This window comes from Amphiura filiformis, chromosome 10, assembly GCF_039555335.1.
Source record: "Amphiura filiformis chromosome 10, Afil_fr2py, whole genome shotgun sequence".
Lineage (NCBI taxonomy): Eukaryota > Metazoa > Echinodermata > Ophiuroidea > Amphilepidida > Amphiuridae > Amphiura > Amphiura filiformis.
The window spans coordinates 4506994-4512993 of record NC_092637.1 but is presented as its reverse complement, the minus strand read 5'-3'; positions in this window follow the sequence as shown (position 1 = coordinate 4512993).

Here is a 6000-nt window from a genome sequence, read left to right as displayed (position 1 = left end):
AGAACCGCAGCACCTATAAAAGTATATCTGTGATATTTTAATTCTTCTACACGCTCGCTATGAATTGAGCAATGCAATTTTGCCAAAGCTCACTACCATTCGTAAGATGCTGTGAACTACCAAATCACAACAGTTTAAAATAATTAATAACCTTAAAAGTGTTAATGCAGAGCAAATATGATCTCTTGGTTTTTTTACAGATGTAGGGAGGGTCACTATGATATTAATGTCGATAATTATGTTAAATTCAGCCAAGGGAATGGGAAGAACCATCCCACCACTAGATTATCTTCCGGTCCATTTAAACTTAAAATTCAACGTTGCAAAACAGAAGCGCACATGACTTTTTTTTATTTTAATCGCATTTTGTAGCATTGTGCCTTTGTCTACAAGGACAGCCGGTTCCTTTGCTTCCTTCAAATCCGGGGTGGTTTGTTTTTCAAAAATCGAAAGGTGGGATGGTCCTAGAGGTGATTTTGCACCTATTTGTCCCATTCTTTTCGCTGGCATTTTATTCTATTTACCTTGTCTTGATTAGTATGTGCAATATGTATATATAATATATTTTGTAATTGTATATGAGCCAGTGATGAAGCATAATAAATAAATAAATAAAATAAATAAAAAATAAATATATTGTCATCCTTGAAATATGTGATATTAAAATAGTTATTTTATGACAGCAGAAAATATTGTATTACTTTGTTAACATATGTCTCCTTTCCTAACTTTTATGATTTTATAATGCGTGTCTGACCACAACTCAAATACCACCAAAACCACCAAGACAACGCGGTGAATGGAGTGTTTTTGTGCATATGCTTATATCTTACCACCGACCATTGGCTGTTTACACATTACCGCCAGTTTGCTTCAGTAGAGTTATAAAGTTATTTTATTCCATTGGTCGCCTTACATTCTTTTCACGACGTTACTGTATTGCGGCAAATCAGATCTGAGTGTAATGTATTGTAAATTCTAGACCACGTACTATCACATCATGACTGTGCTTAATTTACAATGTTTCGGCAAAGCCATTGGATGGGTTACGGTAATAGAAAAATATGGGTTTAGGCTTATAAATGAGCAATCTTTTCAAGTCAATTGGTAATGACCATGCGAGCGAATAAAAACTTTTGTCAGCCTATAATGCTGTTTTTCCGCGAGAAAACACGCACATAAACGCAGCGGTTCCCAGAAAGCATCGCAGTACCCACCTGTACCTATGTACACATATAAATTGCCTTTTCAATCCTTAAGTGATGTAATGGATTGCTCTTTAAAATTTATGAATGAATGAGATGAATATAAATGAAAACATTCGTTGTCCGCTATAATATATCGCGGTAAATACAGTTGATAGGGAGACGTGTTAAGTAGAAAGGGCGACGTATGGCGTGACAGAATATGTGTCAACAAAAGATCCATCATTACTGTGAATACACCTTCAAATGGCAAAACCGATTAATAATAATCTATTCCAAATCTATTCCAAATCTATTCCAAATACAGGTAATAGCTTTTCCCCTCTTTAGGATCGTTTTTTGCAGATATAGCTTTAGCGTGAAAGGGGTTAAACATCATCATCTACAGAGACGTCATCAGAACTTAATATTGGTTGCCCCAGTCTCTAATACTCTCCATACACTCCTAGTCAAGCCCCTTGCGATCAATTCTGTCACAATCGTTGTCAGCTAATCTGAAATTGACATTCATACAATAAGTAGAAGTGAAGTTCACGAGGGATCTTATGACCCACTCTTCAATGTAGTCGTCATTAAATTACTTACACTATATCTCGAACATAAGGGTTCGTTGACCACAGATGCGTGCGCGTAAATAGTACACTGCATCCTACAAATAGGGTATAGATAATAGGTATTAGTCCGGCTATCTATTGTTTTATCAGCTTAGATGGTTTTGTCAGTTGAAGTGTTTTTCTTTAGTGATTATTATTCAATTCTATGGGCGGTACAGAATGAGATTGGGGGTGGTATTAATAATTGAAGATTTCCAATATCAAAATTCAAAATTGCCGAGTTGTGTTTAAAACAATATCAGATTCAGAAAATGTGAAGTTTGACCTACCTTCGACTTATCGTTCCAGAGTTATAAGCCAAAAGAAATGTAAAATATAGAACATCTTGATAATTTCGGAAGTGCAAGGTCGAAAATATTTCAAACTTACATCAATTTTGCACCACCATGTTATTAAATTGTTCAAAATATTCAACATGTTCATAATAATTCTTTTGTTTGTATTATTTGTATGTTGTTGTCTGCGTTTTTATTTAGAAGCCTGTTTCTTCAAATCAGGATATGTCTGAATTGTCTTTGTATGGTGAATTGTAAACACACATGAACCCTAGCACCAAAAACTGGTTTGAAATTAATTGGTCTTGAGTGGAGATATGCCTATCCAACCACATCGTGCGTCACAATCAACCGTACTCTAAGTGCTACGGTACACATCTTAAGATTCAGGTTATCACTTATGTGGTCATGTCATCATAAATGGACCACACGTCAGGCCGGACATTAACTGCGAATATGAAAAAAATACGGGGTTAATGAAGTTTAATATTATTGAGCAAAAGCAAAGAGAGAAGCTGTCAGCCAATCATTAGAGTATCATACATTTTAGCCCGAAAAACACCTTAGTGTTGATCTAAAATACTGTATGCTCAAGAATGGTCCGCGCTTTGCTCGTAAGTTGCCCATAAAATGCCAAACGTTGCGTTGACTTAGGGCTATCGTAGTATAGAAGTTAATCTTTTCAAGCACAAGTGCCATTGGTGTTTGAAAGAATAAGAGGTCATCCTACAACCAAGTAATTGTATAAACGAGGAGGGACCATTATAGACAGCCCAACCCACTCCGTTTCTCTTATCAAATATTTTGTTGATCGATTACAATAATTGATTTTTGTCATTAACAGTTGACATAATTTATCTCTGTCGATCATTACACAACAATTTTTACTCCAAGGGCTCTTTGATTTCTTCAAATATTTTTTTATAATAATGAAGTGAGCCCCTATGCCGCATATACTTCCAGCAACCTAAACGTAATTCTTGCTGTAGTTGTCAATAAATTACGAGTATAATCATTAGTATTTGATCAGTAAAGATCCTTCCATTTTAAAACAATAATTCAGCGGAAATCTTAACAGTAGCGGGATATAATTATGTCCAGCAGTGAAAGACACAACATGAATATCAAACTAGAACGAGATACTGTGATTAAAACACAAAAACGTAAAACGTGATTTCATGTAAACGAAATAATTCATACCATACTTTTTTGTAAATGAGATTTTAAAGATGTTCTTCAGTTTGCAAAGTGTTTGCAAAGCTGTTTGGACAATATTAAAGCGAGCTAATAGTAAAAAAGTAAGTACATTAACCATGATAGAAAATGTCTGATAGAAAAGTATTTGTTAATCGCATGTTTTTGCAATACATTAACAAAGCAAAAATGTTAAACTTATTCAAATGAGCCCAACGCCAACAATGTTGCGTCAATTGACTAATTGCAGTTACGGTTGCGTATTATGTTGTTTTATAGCTATTTTACAGTCGACTTATATGTATGTATAATAACGCAACTTATGTATGGTAACAAGGGGTTAACTAATTTCACAGGATTTGATAATAGTTTTCGACAAATCCACACTGTATTTAAATATATTTATACTGTTTGAGGTCTTTGAACGGTGTTAAAGATATTTAAATATGTTCTGATTTTGCAATTAATAAAACACTTTTTGATCTAAATTGAATTAATTTGCTTGATCATCAGTATTAATTCTAAATTCAAGTGAAACCCGATTCTTTATTTCCCAAAATTCGAAAGTAAGTTATATTGCTTCGCATACACGAATATACAACCGTAAAGCCTACTAGAGTAACGGGTAGTCATAGATTACAATGATATAAGAGGAATCAATAATAGATTCGACGATTATTTACATTGTGTCCCCTATGTACTAAGGCAACTAGAGTGTTCTAGTTGATATTTCAACAAAAATCGCAATTCATTTCCCAAGATGATAGTTTTTTCCGGTAAATCAAAGCTTCCATTTGATGACACGTTTACTTTTGTTAGAGCCGACAGAGCACCAAAATCCAAACTGTATTTATATTCAAAATTAAATCGTAATGAGGTCTGGGAACTGTGTCAAAAAGCCGTGATTGCTTACTATTCTAAAAGGCATGAAGCCGTCAATAGTGAGGACCATTGAACTCTGTGTATATCATTCTATTCCACTAAGTAGACATGCGATACTTAATTCCGCTTGTATTAAAACTTTGTGGATGTATGCCGAAAGAAAGTTGTAGTAATATGTGATTTAGTTTAATGACGCTTTGCCTTGATACCAATATGACCAAAGAGACAAAAATTGTTTTCTTATTTCAGGAGAATGTCAACCATCCGATTGTATCCGACTCATATGGAAAGGTTTCTATACAAAAATGATTCTCTTATAAACCATCATGCGCACAATTTCCACCTCGATACACCTGAGCACACATTTTCCTCCAAGAGCTTCCAAGCAGAGAACAACCAGCAGTGAATGTCTCTGATTACACTACACGGTTGAGTGCATAGCAATGTGAGAGCTGTGGAGCTTCTAGGTGCAAAGTGGGCCTCTTTGATTGTTTTTGTCGAAACCTCCAGTGTTTCCTTCATCCAATCAGATTTTTTTTTTATATCAAACGAAAGCTAACACTTCCCCTAAAACACTTTTAGTTACTAGGTCATCAGAAAACGCAATTCAATGTTATAGCATGGCGAATATGGTAAATCTTTTGAAAACCTACCTCAAGTGTTCCTTACAATATGTGTCAAATTGTATGTCTTTAAATGAAAAAGCACACTTATATTGTCCATACACTAGAGTCACTAGAATGAGCAATGGCCAATTCTCTTTAAATTGCAAAGCTTGTGCATACGGTTGTAAATTCAATGAACTATGACTGTAAAAGAGCGCTTACAAATTGATATGTAAAAGATGTAGCATCACAAAACTGATTTGCAAAAGTATTTAAAACATTGCATGATAACAACATAAAGATTGTAAACAAATGTGATTGTGCTTGATACTGATTTTCTGCGAGAAAAATACAGGCATTTCTATGGCAGCGACTCTTCGAAAGCTGTGCGTGGCCGAACTACCAAATATTTGAACAAATAAAATTGCTTATTCAATTAAGTGATATTATGGACTGAATCTTGAGAATTCTTGATGCATTTAACATTTGAAGAAGAAAAATGAAAATGAAAACATTTGTTGCCCGTTATAATATTGATGTACCGGTCATCGTCCTGGCGAAGTGCAAAGCAGAAAGAGAAAAAGATGGCGTGACGAAATAATATGTCAACAGAAGATCCGTCATTATTGCGAATATACATTGAAATGGCAAGCCCGGTTAGTTAAATCTATTCCAAATATAAGTCGTCCAGGTGCACCTTAATCCCTTTTGGAAACAAACTCTTCATAATCGAACATAAGGTTCGTTGACCGGAGAGGCGTTAACAATATAGTTCATCCTCTACAAATTAGGTGCATGGATAATAGGTATTTATAGTGACGATTTGATACTGAAAATATATAATAAAACCTGTTTGGCAATTATATATTTTTGAGCATTCACAATGAATCACAATTGTCTCATCTCAATGGCATAGTCCAATAACCTCAAATGTGACCCATCACATCGAAACACAGCAGTTGTCGTCAAAAATGAACTTGTAGGTTTCTTTACCAAGCTAGAGGACTGATATTTAGCTTTAAAATGACACCTCTTCCATTAATGTCGCATGTAGAATGGTGATTTTATGTGATAAATTGAGTTCAAATTTCTCATTATTTTTTTTATTAACGAGGCCCTTTTTTGTATTATCTTTAAATGTGGTTTTCCGACAACTGCCGTATTTCGATATGTCATAGTCCAAAAATTTGAACTTGAGTATGAGTTGTTGTACTCAAATTTGTAA